Source organism: Symphalangus syndactylus, chromosome 22, assembly GCF_028878055.3.
Source record: "Symphalangus syndactylus isolate Jambi chromosome 22, NHGRI_mSymSyn1-v2.1_pri, whole genome shotgun sequence".
NCBI lineage: Eukaryota > Metazoa > Chordata > Mammalia > Primates > Hylobatidae > Symphalangus > Symphalangus syndactylus.
The window spans coordinates 72,918,960-72,940,401 of NC_072444.2; the positions used below are offsets into that span (position 1 = coordinate 72,918,960).

The 21,442-nt window shown below is 36.1% G+C and overlaps 1 protein-coding gene across 4 annotated transcripts in view; it reads left to right on the forward strand.

Moving 5' to 3' along the window:
- MBD5 (methyl-CpG binding domain protein 5) overlaps positions 1-21,442 on the forward strand; it is a 476,246-nt gene that overhangs the window by 199,344 nt on the left and 255,460 nt on the right. For all 4 annotated transcript variants that reach the window (XM_055260944.2, XM_055260943.2, XM_055260945.2 and 1 more), the window contains one exon: positions 9,329-9,479. The gene's annotated coding sequence lies outside the window, so the exon portion shown is untranslated. The remainder of the gene's footprint in view (positions 1-9,328; positions 9,480-21,442) is intronic.

Consider the following 21,442-nt stretch of genomic DNA (forward strand, 5'->3'; position numbering starts at 1 on the left):
TAAGTTGATATGATCCCATTTGTCTATTTTCATTTTGATTGCCTGTGCTCATAGGGTATTACTCAATAAATTTTTGTTCAGACCAATGTCTTGATGATTTTCCCCCAATGTTTTCTTGTAGTAGATTCATAATTTGAGGGTCTTAGATTTAAATCTTTAATGTATTTCTATGTGATGTTTCTATATGGCTTGAAATAGCAGTCTAATTTCATTCTTCTGCATATGGATATTCATTTTCCCCAGCACCATTTATTGAAGGGACTGTCTTTTCCACAGTGTATGTTTTTGGCATGTTTGTTGAAAATGAGTTTACTGTAGGTGTGTGAATTTGTTTCTGGGTTCTCTATTCTGTTCCATTGGTCTATATGTGTGTTTTTATGCCAGTACCATGCTGTTTTGATTACTATAGCTCTGTAGTATAATTTGAAGTCAGGTAATGTGATTTTCTCAGTTTTGTTCTTTTTGCTTAGGATAGCTTTGACTATTTTGAATTTTTTGTGGTTCCATATAAATTTTACAAAATTTATGTGTGTGTGTTTGAAGAATGTCATTGGTATTTTGATAGGGATAGCCCTGAATCTGTAAATTGCATTGGGCAGTATGGACATTTTAATAATATTGATTCTTCCAATCCATGGACATGGAGTATCTTTCTGGTTTCTTTTGGTGTCCTCTTCAATTTCTTTCATCAGTATTTTATAATTTTCACCATAGAGATCTTTCACTTCTTTCATTAAGTTAATTCCTAGTTATTTATTTGTGGCTACTGTAAATAGGATTCCATTTTTAGTTTCATTTTCAGATTGTTCACTGTTGCATTTTGAAATGCTACTGTTTTTGTATGTGGATTTTATATCCTGCAACTTTACTAAATTTGTTTATCAGTTTGAATAGTTGTGTGTATGTGTGTGTGTGTGTGTGTGGAGTCTTTAGGTTTTTCCAAATATAACATTATGTCATCTGCAAACAAGGACAATTTGACTTCTTTCCTTCCAATTTAGATGCCCTTTATTTCTTTCTCTTGTCTGGTTTTCTAGCTAGGACTTCCAGTACAATGTTGAGTAACAGTGATAAAAGTGGCCATCCTTTTCATCTTCCAGATCTTATACAAAAGGCTTTCAGCTTTTCCACATTCAGTATGATACTAGCTGTGAGTCTGTCATATATGGTTTTTCTGATGCTAATGTACATTCTATATCCAGTTTTTTAAGGGTGTATTATAAAGGGATGTTGAATTTTATCAACTGCGTTTTCACCATCAATTGAAATGATCATATGGTTTTTGTCTTTCATTCTATTGATATGATATATCACATTGATTAATTTGTATATATTGAACCATCCTTGCATCCCAGGGATAAATCCCACCTGGTCATGATGAATACTCTTTCTAATGTACTGTTGAATTTGGTTTGCTAGTATTTTATTGAGGATTTTTGCATCACTATTCATCAGAAATACTGGCCTGTGGTTTTCTTTTTTTAATGTGTATTTGTCTATTTTTGGTATAAGGGTAATACTGGGCTCATAGAATAAGTTTGGAAGTATTCCCTTTTCTGTTTTTTGGAGTAGTTTGAGTAGTATTTGTATTCATTTTTTAAATATTTGGTAGAATTCAGCAGTGAAGCCATCAGTTTCTGGGCTTTTCTTTACTAGGAGACTTTTTATTACAGTTTCAATCTCATTACTTGTTACTGGTTTGTTCAGGTTTCGGATTTCTTCATGGTTTAATCTTGGTACGTTGTATTTTTCTAGGACTTTGTCCATTTCTTCTAGATTTTCCAATTTATTGGCATATGGTTTCTCATAGTAGTAATTAATGATCATTTGAATTACTGTGGTATCATTTGTAATGTCTCCATCTTCATCTCTGATTTTAGTTATTTGGATCCTCTCTCTTTTTTTCCTAGTCTGGCCAAAAGTTTGCTAATTTTGCTTAACTTTTCTAAAAACTAACTTGTTTATTTCAATTTTGTTTGTTTCTGCTCTGATCTTTATTTTTTCTTTTACTTATTTTGGGTTTGGTTTGCTCTTGCTTTTCTAGTTCTTTAAGATGAATCTTTAGGTTGTTTATTTGAAGCTTTTCTTCTTTTTTGATGTAGGCACTTATGGCCATGAACTTCCCTCTTAGTACTACTTTTGCTCTATTCCATAGGTTTTGCTTGTTGTATTTCCATTATTATTTGTTTCAATGAATGTTTCAATTTTCTTTTTAATTTCTTCATTGACCCACTGGTCATTCAGGGGCATATTGTTTAATTTCCATGTATTTGTACAGTTTCCAAAATTCCTCTTGTTATTGATTATGAGTTTTATTCCACTTTGGTCGGAGAAGATGCTGGATATTATTTCAGTTTTTTGAATGTTTTAAGATTTGTTTTGTGACCTAATGTCTTCCCTTGAGAATCATCCATGTGCTGAGGAAATTAATGTGTATTCTGCAGCCATTGGATGAACTGTTCTGTAAATGTCTACTAGGTCTGTTTGGACTATAGTGCAGATTGTCCAACGTTGCTTTGTTGATTTTTCCATCTGGATGATCTGTCTCTGTCTGATGCTGAAAGTGTGGTGATGAAGCCTCTAGCTTTCTTTTTTTTTTGAGATGGAGTCTCACTCTGTCACCAGGCTGGAGTGCAATGGCACCATCTCGGCTCAGTGCAACCTCTGCCTCCCGGGTTCAAGCAATTCTCCTGCCTCAGCATCTTGAGTAGCTGGGACTACAGGCACACGCTGCCACGCCCAGCTAATTTTTTTTTTTTTCTTTTAGTAGAGACATGGTTTCACCATGTTGCCCAGGCTGATCTCGAACTCCTGAGCTCAGACAGTCTGCTCGCCTTGGCCTCCCAAAGTGCTAGCATTACAGGCGTGAGCCGCCACACCTGGCTGCCTCTAGCTATTAGTGTATTGGGCATATCTCTCTCTTTAGCTCTAATGATATTTGCTTTATAAATCTGAATGTGTCAGTGTTGGGTGCATATGTATATAAAATTGTTTTGTTTTGTTTTTTTGCTGAATTGACCCCTTTATCATAATATAGTGACCCTTTTTTGGTCTCTCTTATAGTTTTTGACTATAAATCTATTTTGTCTGATAAAAGTATGGCTACTCCTGCTCTTTTGGTTTCCATTGGCATGGAATATTTTTTTCCATCCCATTACTTTCAGTCTATGTTTGTATTTATAGGTGAAGTGTATTTCTCATAGGCAACAGATCACTGAGTCTTGTCTTTTTTTGTATCCATTCAGCAACTCAATGTCTTTTGATTGGAGAGATTAGTCCACTTACATTCGGTTTCTTTATTGGTAAGTAAGGACTTACTCCTGCCGTTCTGTTATTTGTTTTCTGGTTATTTTGTGGTCTTCTTTCCTTCCTATCTTCCCTTCAGTGAAGGTGATTTTCTTGGGTCTTGCCTTTTATGTTTTGTGTATTAGTTGTATGTTTTTTTGGTTTGAGGTTGCCATGAGGTTTGCAAATACTATCTTATAACCCATTATTTCAAGCTGATAACAACTTAACACTGTTTCCATAAACAAACAAAAACCTAATAAACACTCTATGCCTTAACTTCCTCCCCCTGTTTTTTTTTGACTTCCTGTTGTTTCCATTTATATTTTATTGTATTGTTTATGTCTTGAAAACTTGTTATGGTTATTTTTTATTGGTTAATTGTTTAGTTTTTCTATTTAAGATAGGAGTAGTCTACACACCACAGTTACAGTGTTATAATATTCTGTATTTTCCTGTGTACTTGCTATTACCGGTGAGTTTTGTACTTTCAGATGATTTATTGCTTATTAATGTCCTTTTCTTTCTGATCAAAATACTCCCTTTAGCATTTCTTGCAGAAAGTTCTGGTGTTGATAAAATCCCTAAGCTTTTGTTTGTCTGGGAAAGCCTTTATTTCTTATTCATGTTTGAAGGATATTTTCACTGAATATACTATTCTAGAGTAAAAGTTTTTTCCTTCAGCACTTTAAATATGTCATGCCATTCTCTCCTGGCCTGTGAAGTTTGTGCTGAAAATTCTGCTGTCAGACATATTGGAGCTCCATTGTATGCTATTTCTTTTTTCTTGCTGCTTAGGATCCTTTCTTTATCCTTGACCTTTGGGAGTTCAATTATTAAATGCCTTGGGGTAGTCTTCTTTGGGTTAATTCTGCATGGTGTTCTATAACCTTCTTGTACTTGGATATTGGTATCTTTTATAGGTTTGGGAAGTTCTATGTTATTATTCATTTGAGTAAACTTTCTGCCCCATCTCTTTCTCTACTTTCTCTTTAAGGCCAATAACTCTTAAATTTGCCATTTCGAGGCTATTTTCTAGCCTGCTTTGATTCATTGTTTTTTCTTTTATTTCTTTCTCTCTTTTTTTGTCTTTCCTGTGTATTTTCAAACAGCCTATCTTCAAGCTCACTAATTCTTTATTCAGCTTGATCACATCTACTATTTATGGACTTCGATGCATTTTTCAGTATGGCAATTGCATTTTTCAGCTCCAGAATTTCTGCTTGATTCTTTCTAATTATTTCAGTCTCTTTGTTAAATTAATCGGATAGAATTCTGAATTCCTTCTCTGTGTTATCTTGAATTTCTTTGACTTTCCTCAGCACAGCCATTTTGAATTCTCTGTCTGAAAAGTCACATATCTCTGTTTCTCCAGAATTGGTCCCTGGTGCCTTATCTATTTCATTTGGTGAGGTCATGTTTTCCAGGATGGTGTTGATGCTAGTAGATGTTCTTTGATGTCTGGGCATTTAAGGGTTAGGTATTTATTGTAGTCTTCACTTTCTGGACTTACTTGTAGCTGTCCTTCTTGGGAAGGCTTTCCAGATATTCAAAGGGACTTGATTGTTGTGATCTATGTGTTGTGATCTAAGCTGTATCTGCTTTAGGGGCACCACAAGCCTGTTAATGCTGTAGTTCTTACAGACTCATAAAGGTACTGCCTTGATGGTCCTGGACAACATCCAGAAGAATTCTCCGGATTACCAGGCATAGACTCTTGTTCTCTTTCCTCACGTTCTCCAAATGAATGGAGTCTGTCTGTCCCACCCCACCCCCGTCTCTGTCTCTGTCTCTGTCTCTCTCTCTGTTCTAAGCCATCTGGAGCTGGGGATATTGTGACATAACCACCTCTGTGGCCATCACCACTAGAACTGTACTGGGCCAGACCTAAAGCCAGCACAGCACTGGGTCTCACCTGAGGCTTACTGTAACCACTCCCGGGCTTCAGCCTGTGTTCACTCAAGGCTTTAGGGCATGACAATCAGCAGGTGACAAAGCCAGCCAGGCCTGTATCCTTTACTTCAGAGTGGCAGGTTCCCCCAGGCCCTGGGCATGTCCAGAGGTGCCATCCAGGAGCCAGGGACTAGAGTAAAAAAATCTTAGAAGTCTACCTGGTGTTCTATTGTACTGTGGCTGAGCTGGCACTGAACTCAAAAGATGTAGTCCTCCCCACTCTTCCCTCCCCTTTTCAAAGGTAGAGGAGCCTCACCCTGTGGCTACCGCTACCACATCTCCACGGGGAGTGCTGTACCATTGATTCCCCTTAAGGCCCAAGGGCTCTTCAGTCAGCTTGTGTTGCATGCTGCCTGGCCTGATACTCACCCTTCAGGGCAGCAGTCTCTCCTCTGACCTAGAGCAGGTCCAGAAATTCTGTTCAATAGCCAAGTCCTGGAACCTGGGACCCCAAGAACTTGCTTGGTGCTCTAACCCATGTGGCTGAGCTGGTAACTAAGGTACAAGACAAAGTTCCCTTTGCTTTTCCCTTTGATTTTCTCAAGTAGAAGGAGTCTCACCCTGTACCCACCACAACTAGGAATGTGCTTAGTCTCACCTGAAGCCAACAAGTCTCAGAGTCTCACCCAAGGCCCTCATCGTAGTACCTGGGTATTACTGCTGGTTGTTCAGGGCCCAAGGTCTCTTCAGTTAGAAGGTGATGAATGCTGCCAGGACTGGGTTATTCCCTTCAAGGCAGCAGGTTGCCTTCTGGCCCAAGGTGTGTCTAGAAATGTCATTCACTAGCAGGATCTGGAAAGGGGGCTTCATAGCTCTAACTGGTGCCCTACCCTGATGTGGCAGAGCTGGTATCCAAGATCCCAGACAGAGTCCTCTTTATTCTTCCCTCTTCTCTCTTTAAGTGGAGTGAATGGGTCTTTTTTGGAGCCAGCAGCTGTATAGCCTGTGGTTAGGAGGAGGTGATGCCAGCACTCCCTTCCCCCGCCGGCTGGTGTCTCAGTAAGTCACATGCCCCCCTCCCCCAGTCCACTGTCTCTGGCCCAAGTTCAACACTAGGACTTGCCTTGGAGTTGCAGTCCTTATGGCCTAGCCTGCCTTTCCAGTTTATTTTGGGCCCCAGAACACTTTAGCCTGCACTAATGAGGCTTGCAGGAACTCAATTTTGGACCACTGGGACTGGCGATTCCTTTCTGGCTAAACAGGCCTGGTTAAAATGCTCCTTTTTTGGGTAGACATCAGCTGCGTTTGGTCTAGTTTTGTTTTCTGTTATAATAGGGCAGCACTGAGCTCAGTGCCTCATAAATGCTACAATCTCCCTGTCTCCAGCACACCAAACACTCTCCACACCATGACTCTGCTGCTGCGGGAGAGGTGGCATCAGCTATTTAAGACTGTTTTTCCTACCTGTTCAGTGCCTCATTAGTGATATGAAGTTAAAGCCAGGTACTGTGAGTGCTCACCTGATTTTTGAGTCTGATGAAGGTGCTTTTTCTGTGTAGATAGTTCTTGAATTGGTGTCCTTGCTTGGGGGGACAATCAGTGGAGATTTCTATTCTGCCATCTTGCTCTGCGCTAAGTTATAGTCTTTAAAAAGTCTCACTTAGAATGAATATATGTTTTACTGCAAGATTATTAACATATTTGACTTCAGGGTGCTTTCCCAGACCTCTTGGATGGGAGGGGAGAAGGGTAGGAAATGTTGCATAATTATAGTATATGTACTATATTACCTTAAAAATACCAAAAATACTTAATTCCAGATGACATCTGGCTTCACCGGGATTGTGGGGCTACATAATATCTAGGAATTATAAATACTGTGAATGGAAATGAAGCAGGTATAGATATAGAGAATGAAGGCCAATGGTGAAGAGGGTAAAAGTTGGAGGCGGAGGTTTTTTAGCTAGACAGGTGAGAGAATCCTCTCTGGGAAGTGATATTTGAGAAGATCCAGAAACAATCCAGGAGCTTTCAAGGAAAAAGAGTGTTTTAGTCAGTGGGAACAGACATGTGGTTATCTAAAGAGACATTCCAGTAATGGGATGGCTGGGTCAAATGGTATTTCTAGTTCTAGATCCCTGAGGAATCGCCACACTGACTTCCACAATGGTTGAACTAGTTTACAGTCCCACCAACAGTGTAAAAGTGTTCCTATTTCTCCACATCCTCTCCAGCACCTGTTGTTTCCTGATTTTTTAATGATGGCCATTCTAACTGGTGTGAGATGGTATCTCACTGTGGTTTTGATTTGCATTTCTCTGATGGCCAGTGATGATGAGCATTTCTTCATGTGTTTTTTGGCTGCATAAATGTCTTCTTTTGAGAAGTGTCTGTTCATGGACTATAAATCATGCTGCTATAAAGACACATGCACACGTATGTTTATTGCGGCACTATTCACAATAGCAAAGAGTTGGAACCAACCCAAATGTCCAACAACGATAGACTGGATTAAGAAAATGTGGCACATATACACCATGGAATACTATGCAGCCATAAAAAATGATGAGTTCGTGTCCTTTGTAGGGACATGGATGAAACTGGAAACCATCATTCTCAGTAAACTATCGCAAGGACAAAAAACCAAACACCGCATGTTCTCACTCATAGGTGGGAATTGAACAATGAGAACTCATGGACACAGGAAGGGGAACATCACGCTCCCGGGACTGTTGTGGGGTGGGGGGAGGGGGGAGGGACAGCATTAGGAGATACACCTAATGCTAAATGACGAGTTAATGGGTGCAGGAAATCAACATGGCACGTGGATACATATGTAACAAACCTGCACATTGTGCACATGTACCCTAAAACCCTAAAGTATAATAAAAAAAAAAAAGAAAAAAAAAAAAAAAAAGACTCTATCTCCAAAAAAAATAATAATAATAAAATATCTCTATTGATTAAAAAAAAAAAAAAAAAAAGAGACATTCCAATCTGAGAGAAGACAAAGGTCAAAGACTTAAATCAAGAGTGTGCTTAGCACGTTTGAAGAAGAACATGAAGGCCGCTAAGGCTGTAGAATACGAAACAAGAGGAAAAGTGATCAGATAGGCTTTCAGAAAGGTAACCAGGATCCAAGTCCTTGCCTTAGATGTTATGGAAAGTCTTTAGGGGATTTTGAACAAGGGAGTCTTAAATTCAGTTTTCTTTTTAAAAATGTCATTCTGTTGCTCTATAGATAATTTTTAAAAATCACTCTTTTGTTTTGTGGATAGTAGAGTAGTAGATGGTTGCAGTGGTGAGGATTGGAAAAGATAAGTGATCATGACAGTGGATGAAACTCAGACATTTAATGAAGTGTGATCATATAGATACTTTTTTTTTTCAAGAAAGCGTCTCGCTGTTACCTAATTGGAGTGCAATGGCATGATTGTAGTGCATTGCAGCCTCGACCTCCTGGGCTCAAGTGATCCTCCTGGTTGAGGCTCCTGAGTAGCTAGGACTATATGCATGCAATACCATATCTGACTTTTTTTTTCTTTTTTTTTTTTTGGTAAAGACATAGTCTCACTATGTTGCCAACACTGTATAGATACTTTTTAATAAAATAATGTCCTAATTATATTTTAACAAAATAATATCTTTTAGGTATCTGTTGAGCAAATGGTGTCCTATGAATTGATAATCTAAATATTATGCCATCATGCTTTTTGGTTTTTGTTCTAGATTTTTCCCTAAGTATTAGAGCTAAGAAATCAGCTTGGTCATTATAGTGCTCTTACCAGTCTCCTTCTCTTTTCTCAAAAAGGGAAAGAGCCCCAGCTAGAGGAAAGAGCCCCCAAACTTGGAGTAAAAAGAACTGTTTTCTCATCTCCGATCTGCCACTGACTGTAACATTGTTTATTTAACCTCTTTTGATTTTGGTTTTCTGTACTGTAAAGTGGATTGAATTACCTGATTGATATAGGTCTTTTTGAATCTTCAGTCTTAAATTTAACAAGCCCTTTCTGTTAGAGTCTAAAATTCTATGATTTTAAATGAGACTGCATAAAAATCTCAAAACTTCCTTAAATATGAAGGTAAAAGAATACAGAATAACTGGATGTGTTCAAAATTGGTAAATTCACCCTGGTATCCTTTTTAACAGGACCAAGGAAATAAATACCAGAAATCAAGAAGAGCACAGACTATTTTCCTTCATCAGTCCATAGAACCTTAATACTTCTTTACTTCCGTCAAACACAGAGGAATGACCACCATGGCAGATGGCAACAGAGGATGTCAACAATTTTTTGGAGGCAAGCAATGAAATATTTCTACTATGAGTTTTCTGTTATTAATCATGTAGACACAAGTAGAATTATATTGGGTTTTAATTTAAAATGAAAAGTATTATTTACTGTAGGAATTTATGTATGCATAGCTTTTTCTTTATTTTCTCTTTTCCCTCTTTTAACACTATTGCATGTCAGAAATTACATTAAAATGCATTTGCCCTTACCTCTAGAGTAACAGATAGAATAAGCCTATCTTAAATCCCTAAATACAGAACAAGGATTTAAATAACCGAAATTAAGTACCTGTATTTGAAAACAGGGCTTTTTCATATCTCTCTTGGACACGTATATAACTGTAAATACTAAATAAAATTGGAAATTAGAATTATTTTCTGTTTACTTTAGAGTTAGTCATACTATTTATGAATTTTATATAGTTAAAGGTATCCCAGCATTTTCCTCCCTTTTCTTTAACAAGTAATCCAAAGTGCTCCAAAATCTTGGGAAGCCATCCCTTTACAACTCTCACAGCTTTACATTTTGTGAAAATTCTGCATCAAAATATTTCATTGAACTTTTAGTTAATTCCATGACAGCCTCTTATTGCTCCCAAAAGAGCATTTGGGCAAGGATTGTGCACCACAATGCCACCTTCAAATTTCAAATTAATTACATTACCTTTAAAAGAAAAGCTTGCCTGAAAAGAAATTGACCATATATATTTTTAAGTGTATAAGGAATCTGGCTTTTTTTCTACATTCATGAAAAATAGAGACTTAAGTAGAGAAAATAAAGCAAAATAAAAATATATACTTTTAAAATTTTAAGTAGAATTCACTGAAATGTAATCTTTCAAAGGATTTCATACAAAGAAACTATATATATATATATATATGCTTAGAATTTTTTATTTAGTGTTAATTCAACTCATCAGCCTAAGGTCATCCATAAAAACGTGTCTGCTTTTTAAGTTTCACATAAGAGGAATGCTTTCTATAAATAAAGAAGATGATAAATGTTTAAAAAGCCCAGTGTAGAGATTCTGAGTTTTCTTTCAGTAACTAGAGTCAAAATTAATTCTTGCTTTTCTGTTGGGGAAAATTTCATCTAATTACATTCAATTTATTCTGCAACTTTTTGGACAGCAAATCCTGATCACCAAAGAAAAAGCAGCTGTGTTGCTCTTGCCTCACAATTATGACAATAGTATTATTATGCAGTCAACAGAGTTTATGAAACCATGAAGTGGTTATATACGCTGGCTGTTTTCTGGCAGAGACACACCTAAACCTTTCTGAACTGCTGATAATGTATGCCTTTTATTTCTAAGGATCTTCAAAGAAATAGATTCCACTGCTTCCTTCAGCAAGCCAATTTAGTATAACAGCTCTCAGAAGCAGAAAATTCTTTCTTATAACCCTTTATGCAGTTTTATTAACTGTTTTTAAAACTTATTTTCCTGGAATTGTATTTTAAATATTATTTAAGTGTTTTCTTAGTTTGGTATAATCCACTTAAGTATTTTTAAAAACTACTAAAAATTGATCATTGTTTAATTAGTAGAAATATTCCCATAAACCATGCTTCCTCATAAGTAGTCTACGTTTCTCCCTCGATATCTGCAAGGGATTGACTTCAGAACCCCCTATGAATACCAAAATCCAGGAATGTTCAAGTCCCTTATATGAAATGGTGCAGTTTTTGCATATAACTCACACATATGCTCCTTATACTTTAAATCATCTCTATATTACTTATACTACCTAATACAACCTAAATTCTAGGCAAATACCTGTTATATTTTTTATTCTGATCATTTTTTATTGCTGTCATGTTATTTTTATTGTCTTTTTTCTGAATGTATTTGATCCAAGCTTGCTTGAATTTTAGATGTAAAACTTGTGAATACGGAAGACTGACTATACTATCAAATTTCTTTTTCTTACATTTCCTTTTCTAACTCATCCACAAAAATGTTATTTTGAGCTTCAGTTATTCTTTAACCATCAGACTGTATCGATGGTATATAGCTTTAACTTATTAAGAATCAAGCCCTTTGTTTTTTATTAATTTCATTCTATTTGTGACCATGTAATTAATAAGCCACAGATATTTATAATTCTAATCCAAAGTGATATTTCATTTATTTTCCACATTTTTAGGGAAAGTTATACTGGTAAAAACTTTTAGAGGTTAGAAAGGCAGTTGAACATAGCAGGTATGATTTATAAGAATGCTACAGGCATACCTCAGAGATATTGCAGGTTTGGTTCCAGACTACCACAATAAAGCAAGCCATACATTTTTTTCCCAGTACATATACAAGTTATCTTTGCATTATACTGTAATCTATTCAGTGTGTAATTGTATTATGTCTTTAAAAACAATGCACATGCCTTAATTTTAAAATAGTTTTCTAAAAAAGGGGGATGTTTTGGGGGGTGGCGGGGACAGGCTCTTACTCTCTCTTCCAGGCTGGAGTCCAGTAGCGCAATCATGGCTCACTGCTGCCTTGACTTCCTGGACTCAAGTGATTCTCCCACCTCGGCCTCCCGAGTAGCTGGGAATACAGGCATGCACTATCACACCAGGCTAATTTTTATATTTTTTGTAGAGACAGGGTTTTGCCATGTTGCCCAGGCTGGTCTTGAACTCCTGGGCTCAAGCGATCTGCCTGCCTCGGCCTCCCAAAGTGCTGGGATTACAGGTATAAGCCACCATACTGGCCTCCTTTTGATAGTGAAAGGTCTTACCTGGATGTTGATGGTTGCTAACATCCAGGCAAGACCCTTTATTATGGCTGAAGATTGGGATGGCTGTGGCGATATATTGAAATAAGACAGCAAGGAATATTGCCACATCAATTGACTTGACTTGACAAAGTAAATTGGTTTTCAATTTACTTTGCCCAGATCAGTCAGAGGATTCACTATCTGTATTTGTAAGGCAGATACTGTTTATAAGGCAGATACAGCCTTACAAAATACATTTCTTAAGTAGACTTGAAAGTCGATGGACTTTTCAAGTTAGAAGAGTTGATCCATGGACTGCAGAAGGAATGTTATGTTGACAAGCATGAGAACAGCATGAATCTCCTTGTATATCTTCATCACAGCTCTTGGATGACTAGGTATACTATAAGTGAGTATAATTTTTCCAAAGGAGTATTTTTTTTCTGGGCAGTAGGTCTCAACAGCAAACATAAAATAGTCAGCAAATCATGCTGCAAACAGATATGCTGTCCTCTAGGCTTTGTTGTTTCATTTGTAGAACACGGACAGAGTAGATTTAGCATAATTCTTAAGGGCCTTGTAATTATTTGAATGGTAAATGGGCATTGGCTTGAACCTAAAGTCACCAACTGCATTAGTCTCTAAAAAGAGAATCTGTGGTTCCTTTGAAGCTTTGAAGTGGGACATTAACTTTTCCTCTAGTTATGAAAATCCCAGGTGGCATCTTCTTCCAATTGAAGGCTGTTGTATCTACACTGAAAATCTGTTGTTTAGCATAGTCACCTTCATCAATGATTTTAGCTAGAGCTTCTAGATCACTTGCTGCAGCTTCTCCATCACTACTTGCTGCTTCACTTTGCACTTCTATGTTGTGTAGACAACTTCTTTCCTTAAACCTCATGAATCATCTTGCTCTGCTAGTGTCAAACTTTTCTTCTGCAGCTTCCTCACCTCTCTCAGCCTTCATAGAACTGAAGAGAGTTAGGGCCTTTCTCTGGATTCAGCTTTGGCTTAAATAAATGTTGTAGTCAGTTTGATCTTCTATCCAGGCCACTAAAAGTTTGTCTGTATCAGCAGCAAGGCTGTTTTTCTTTCTTATCATTCGTGTATTCACCAGAGTAGCACTTTTAATTTGCTTCGAGAGCTCTTCCTTTGCATTCACAATTCGGCTAACTGTTGGGCGCAAGCTTTCAGCTTGTCTTGGCTTTTGACATGTCTTCCTTACTGTGTTTCGTTATTTCTAGCCTTTGATTTGAACTGAGAGACGTGTGACTCTTCCTTTCTTGTGAACACGTAGAGGCAATTATAGGTTATTACTTAGCCTAATTTCAATATTGTATTTTGGGGGACTGAGAGGCCCAAGGAGAGGGAGAGAGATGGGGAAACAGCCAGGCAGTGGAGTATTCAGAACACACAACATTTATCAGTTAAGTTTGCTCTCTTATGTTCGGGCAGTTCATGGCACCCCAAAACAATTACAGTAGAAACATCAAAGATCACTGATTACAGATCACCATAGCAGATATTATAATGAAAAAGTTTGAAATATTGTGACAGTTATCAAAATGTGACTCAGAGTCATGAAGTGAGCACATGCTGTGTGTGAAAACGGCACCGATGGACTTGCTCAGTGCAGAGTTGTCACAAAACTTCAATTTGCAAAGTACAATAAGGCAAAGCACAATAAAATGAGGTATGCCTACATATAAGAACTCAAATTCACAGAACTGACTAAGGCTGATTTATTAACCACAACCGTGCATTCTACCAGCTGTGTGACCATGGGCAAATTGTTGATTTTTTTCACCCCCAATTTGTATGTCTTTAAAATTTGAGTGCTAATAATAATATAATTGTGAGGATTAAGTGGAATAGATAATATAAGTAATAAGCTTGGGTTCTTAGCACTGCCTAACATGTAATTCAATAAACAGATGACATAGTTATCCCACTCTGCAAAATAATTGAAAACAGGTTTCTTCATAGCAAGCTCAATTCTTAAAAAAGAACAATGAATTTGCTCATTCTATTTATGTTTTACATCATTGTATCTGTTTTACTGCTGCTAAATTTTGTTCACATTGAAGTGTCCAAATAAGCAGTTTAGAGTTCATGTTTAAAAATATGAAAATGTGATTTATCCAGAAACCACATTAGAAAACATTATACCAATGGTTATTAATCTGAGTCTCATAGAAACTATGTACATTCCAAATTTTGTTTAAAAATGTAGGGTATGCATGGACTGTTCTAAAATTTTAACTGAAGTCAACCACTATTATTTGGAGAAATATTCCATTTATAGGACAGAGTGATTTGAGGAATCTTCTTGGGATTAAATCTCTTTTATGTATACATCGATCAGATGTTTATTTGGTCTGAAAAATTGATTCAATATTTCCACTAGAAAAATAAAAAGAAACAGATAATTTTGTTCTATTAATATTAGTTTTCTAGGTCTACTGTAACAAATTACCATAAATTGTGTAGCTTAAAATAACAAAAGTTTATTCTATCACAGTTTTGGAGGCTAGAAGTCCAAAACTAAGTTGTTGGCAGAGCCTTGCTTTTTGAAGCCTGGTGGGGAGAATTTGTTCCTTTTGCTTGGCTGTGGTGTTGCCAGCAATTTTTGGCATTCCATGGCTTGTAGACATATTACTTCAGTCTTTGCGTTCATCATCACGTGGCATTCTCCCTGTGTGTCTGTTTCTCTTCTGCTCTTCTTATAAGGATTGGATTAGGGCCTACCCTAATTTAGTATGACCTCATCTTAATTACATCTATAAAGGCTGTATTTCCAAATAAGTTCACATTCATAGGTACTAGAGGTTAGGACTTGAACATGTCTTTGGAGAAACATAATTCAACCCATAACTCTATCATATATATAATATATATTATATATAGTATATATTATAACATATATTATATATAATAATATATATTATATATATACTATATATAATATATATACACATATGTGTGTGTATGTGTATATATATGTGTGTGTATATGTATGTGTGTGTGTATATATATATAACTGAGAATAGAATTAGAAAAGAAAAATGAATTTTGAAAACAAATTTCTTCTGTTCAGCCTCTGAAAAGATGTTATTTCACTTGTGATAAGACATGATCTATGACTAGATCTACATGTTTTGCCTAGTAATATCTGACATCTGACACCACCATTTCTTGGACATCGACAGTTCCTTGGTCATTCATTTTCCTATCTACTCTCTAGCTTTATTTGTTAAAATTCAAAGCAACAGCTATCATTTTGCTTGCTTTGTTTACTTGATGTCAGAGTTCAAACAATAGGTTTACAGATTCAAGATCACAGGATACATATGACATGCGTCAACAAATGAAATGCCCTACGACTTTAGAGATGGTATAGCATTCATATTTATAATCATACTTATAGTTATACTTCGTAAATGAACTTAGGTAAGATTTCCTTTTCCATATTTATTTACACGAGGGCCACCTTTTATTATTATGGGTAAGAAATTAAGAAAAATTGTTGGCATTTATGAGTAACATTTATGGATAACGTTTATGGGTTATATTATGGGTAAGAAATTAAGAAAAATTATTGACATTTCAAAATGAACAAATTTATTTTATTTACTTACACACACACACACACACACACACACACACACACACACACACACACATATATTGAGATAGGGTCTTGCATTGTAGCCCAGGCTGGAGTGCAGTGGCATGAATGTGGCTCAGTGCAGCCTTAACCTCCTGATCCTCCCACATCAGCCTTCTGAGTAACTAGGACTACAGCTGCACGCCACCATGCCCAGCTAATTTTTGGATTTTTCGTAGAAACGGGGTCTTGCCCAGCCATCCCATGACTGGGTATATACCCAAAGGATTATAAATCATGCTGCTCTAAAGACACATGCACACGTATGTTTATTGCAGCACTATTCACAATAGCAAAGACTTGGAACCAACCCAAATGTCCATCAATGATAGACTGGATTAAGAAAATGTGGCACATAATACACCATGGAATCCTATGCAGCCATAAAAAAGGATGAGTTCATGTCCTTTATAGGGACATAGATGAAGCTGGAAACCATTATTCTGAGCAAACTATCGCAAGGACAGAAAACCAAACACCGCATGTTCTCACTCACAGGTAGGAATTGAACAATGAGAACACTTGGACACAGGGTGGGAAATACCACACACTGGGGCCTGTCGTGAGGCAGGGGGAGGGGGCAGGGATAGCATTAGGAGATATACCTAATGTAAATGATGAGTTAATGGGTGCAGCACACCAACATGGCACATGTATACATATGTAACAAACCTGCACGTTGTGTACATGTACCCTAGAACTCAAAGTATGATTAAAAAAAAAAAAAAAAGAAATGGGATCTTGCCATGTTGCCCAGGCTGGTCTCGAATGCCTGGATTCAAGCAATCCTCCTGTTTCAGCCACCCAAAGTGCTGGGATTATAGGCATGAGCCACTGCACCCAACCTCATTATGAATTGTTAACATTAATTCAACTGCTTATTCTAGTAAAGCTCATTCTAGTGAAGACTCTTTCTAATCATTACTACATTTTTAGTATATATCTTCTTTTTGGTCATGTCCCATATACTATTCAGGCAATTGTCACAGATATTTCATGTGATAAAACTTATATAGAACTAACTATTCTTTAGAAATTTCTCTGTTTCTTCAAGTTCACTGGCTGGTTTCTCTGCCATATCCAATGTGCTGTTAAGCCTATCCAGTGAATTTTTCATTTTGATACTATACTTTTTAGTTTCATAATTTGCATGTGATGCTTTTGAAAAATATTTGTTATGGTAAAATATATATAAAATTTTATCCATTTTTAGGTATACTTGGTTCTTTTTTATTGATTTTATTTCTCTGCTAAAATGCTATTTGGGCATTTATTATGATGGTCTTTTTCTTTATGTTCTTGGTAATAGCTGCCATAAGGTACATGTATGAATCATCTCAGAGTCTGTTCTATTGGCTGCTTTTTCTGTGAACTTTGGTTTATATTTTTCTGTTTCTTTACATTTCTAAGAAATTTTTTATTGTATATTAGATATAGATGACACACTGTAGAGACTCTAGATTCTGTTATCTTCTTCTGAAGAGTATTGACCTTTTTTCTAACAGTTAAATCAGTAGCTGCTCCCATTTATCTAGTGAAGGCTTGGTTTGATGTTTTGTTAGAGAGTGGATCTATTTTGGTTTTGTTCTTAATCCTTGGGTGACTTCCTTAGTATAGGGATATAACATTTACTCCTAAAACGTGGTCCTTCATGGATTTCTGTGGAAAGCCTGAGGTGTTACTAATCTGCTTTTATTTGATGGGATTCAAACTCGAAACTCTTTGTCTCATATAATGGGCAGTAGAAGAAATCCTTATTTTTGCTTTCCAGCTGTTACTTTCCACTGGGTTTTTTGGAGTCTTCCCCATGCATGTACAGTTTAGGTGCCAGCCTAGGTCGGAATCGATATACAAATATTGTAACTCCTCCTCTGTATTTTCTTCCTTTCTGGGCCCCCCCCTCCCCAACCCTTGATTTTCAGCCATTCTCTCAACCCTGAATTCTGGCCTGTGATACTTCAACCAAGTAAGACTGTGGCTTTCTGCTTAAGTTCTACTTGCTCATATACCATTGTACCTCAGGAGAGCCATATAAATGTAGAATTATATGTTGCCCAGTGATGTTATCTTCTTTAAAGGGTCAAATCCTCACTCTTTCTATTTCTGCCTATATTTGGTCACTCTCTAGTATGTCTTCAAATAATTGTGTTTTGCTTATTGGATTTAGTATTTTTTCACCATTTACAGTTGTGATCAGTGGGAGAGTTAGTGTGATTTAAGTTATTGATTAATTACTTGAATTGGAATTACTGGGACGTTTTACTTTCATATTTACCTGTTCGCTTTATTATTTCATTTCATCATTAGTATAGTCACTTTGACATAGATTTGATTCCTGGTTCTGCTATTTATTACTGTGTTACTTCAAATTTCTGATCCTCAGTGTTCCTATATGTAAAGTGGAAATGATCATATGTATCTCAGAGTTGCTTTAGAATATTAAATGTGAAAATATACATAAAGCATGTGACACATAACCTAGAAGTTGACACTTGTAAATGCTACTTCCCTTTATTACCATAATTATTCTATAAGATTGGAAGGTCAAATATTACTGTATGGGATGAATTACTTAAGATCTTACTACTAGATACCAGAAGTACAGTTTAATTATATTAAATATGTAAGGTAAGTTTATGCCTGCCAGAGGTTCATTTCTGTATTACATATATGTTCATTTCTGTATTATCACATCAAGAAGAATTAACTGTGATTCTGAGGAAAAATAGAAAAACAAGCAGTGCATTATTGCATGGCTAGTGTTCTGGGCTGTGTCCTTTTTCTCTTCTGGGTACACTTAAAGCCAGCCCACTGTCAGGTCACCAGAAGATATTACTGCAGTATTTCTTTTCTATCAAAGAAGAACGAGTCTAAGGAAGTTTCTGATTTTAGAACCAGATGGAATTTCCAGTGAGAAATCAGGCCCAGTGAAATAAATATGTGTGTATATGATCAGTGAAGCATGTATTAAAAAACATACCACTATATAACAAGCTATTCTATCATGAGAGTTTCCTTATGACTAAAAGTGAGTGATTTGTACCCTTGCTAAACATGTAATTTTAGAAACTGCTTGTTGAATGGTCTTTGCAATGAGTAGTTAACATAAGTGTCTGTCCTGCCTATTAGAATCATATTTTGAATGTGTGTATGTATAGATTGTTTTGTGTTATTTTTAAGCAATGCATAGGATTTTATGTGTGGGTTTCAAAAACATTTTGCTGTAGTGGAAGTAATGTTATGCTGTAGATAACAGGGGAAACTGGTTGAGGTTGCATTAATTCTCTCTGTAAGCATTATTACAGTTGCCATTCACATTTATGCCTGTTCAAATAGAAGCCCATCAATCATGTAAACTTAGAGCCAGATTCTGATCTCTATGCATAGCATGAATTGCTACATATCTTTTTTCCACCAAAAAAAAAAATGCTCCGTAACATCTGAGATTAAAATCTGTCCTTTCAAATTGATTTTATTTTTATCTAGACTAAGAAGCAAAGTATAGTGTCAGTCCTGTCAGGGTGTGATTTCTTTTTTTATATATAATTCTTACAGAATCAAGTGTTTATGTATTTCTGTAATCATAATAATAGCTCTGAGAAATATAGAAAAATTATTGTTATACTTTTTTAAATGGAATCTTTTTATCTCTCTGCAATCACATGTGCTAATGTGGATTGTAGGGAAAAGCTGTATTATTAAAAATAAATTACCTAAGGTTATAATATATGAAAAGCAAACAAACCTGTTTACATAGATTATTCTGTTTATCAGAATATATTTTATATTTTCCATTAAAACTTAACAATCATATTAAACCTTACCAATAAAGTAAAATATTTAAAATAATAAAGCTATCTTGTTTGGGCATTCGTGTGAGGGTTTTTCTTAAAGTTGTGACATAAATTGACAAAAAATTGGAAGATAACGTTTTTATTTAAATTTTTTCTTACCCAAGGAAAATTAGTTCAGTTTACGTATATTTTTATATTTAGCAGTGTACATTGAAAACTTGTTATGACCAAAGCTCCAGGCTAGACCTTTTTCGGGGACCCAAAAAGATGAATCTGATATCAGCCTGCCTCAAAGAAGCATATTTAGTAGGACAAACAAAAGCACACATATCACACGTAGATGAGTATAGAGTGGAGAAACTTTCAGACTGTACTTCTTAGCACTATGATTCTATAGAAGAATCTGGCTATGTGTCATTTTTTTATATGTGTTTCTGAATTACAAGTGATCTTTAAGGGAACCTAGCATAGTGCCTGGAACATAATAGGTGTTCAAAAATGTTGAAAGAATGGGCGAATATTCTCTAGTGCCTGGGATAAGACAGCATGCTAGATGTAATGTGAGCCTGTGTATGTATGTTAACTGTCTCTGCTGGAAAACAAAGTATTTTAGAATTAAACTGATTTTATCTGGCTTTCACCATTTTATAGAACAAAATAGGCAAATTATTTCTTTGAACTCTGATTTCATCTGTAAAGTGTGGTGACAATACCTATCTTATAAGTTTGTCATGAAGAGTGAATGAGATAATGTATGTAAAGCTTATATTTTTATAGTGGCTATAAGAGTTTAGATTAGAAATTAGTGTTACAGTTACTATTATTTTTACTAATAAAGGGTGGGTAAAAGTACCACATTATGAGACAGTAGTTAAACCATAACATTGACTTTGCATGTGTGTAAGAAGCAGAATTTTTATTTTAAATAGGTAGCCCTTCATTCAACCTATATTATGTGATTTTTTTAAATTAAGGAAATATGTCATGAGCTATAAAATTAATTCATTATTTTACTTTGTACTTGATCATTTTGTCTTTGTATGTTGAAAACTCAAATAAGTACTTAGGCATTAGTATTTACTTTTTAAAAATGTATTCATTCAACAAATATTTACTGAGTGCTATTTGCCAATCATTGTAGTGGGCACTGGTGACACAGCAATAAACAAGGCTGATGAAGTCTCTGCCCTCAAAAAGTTTACCTTTTCTGTTTCATTTTTAATGGACCTGGATTTGCAGGTCTGGCCCTTCAAAGCTGGTTCACAGATGGTTAATGGTGTCCTAAACAGTGTGCTTGAGATGTAGGGAGTAGTTGTTACAGGAGTGAGACGTGAGGTTTTTTTCCTATGACCCATGAATCATAACCAGGCCAGATACCAAGTGTAAAAAGTTACTACATTCAAGCCCACATTCCTGGAAATTATATGTAATTGTTCTCCTTTGTCATCTTAAAGGAAAGATAAATTTTAGAGCATGCTTTACAAAATTATGAGGGCCTAGGTACAAATGAATAACAGAGTTAGTTAAGGAGGGCACATGATCACTATTGAATCTAACTTGTTAGCAATATTTCACTTAGAAGTTGAGCACTGTGGCTCACGCCTGTAATCCCAGCAGTTTGGAAGACTGAGGCAGGAGGATGGCTTGAGCTTAGGATTCAAAACCAGCCTGGGAAACATAGTGAGACCCTGTCTCTACAAAAATTTTATTTTTATTTTTTAAGACAGAGTCTCGCACTGTTGCCCAGGCTGGAGTGCATTGGCACTATCTCAGCTCACTGCAACCTCCGCC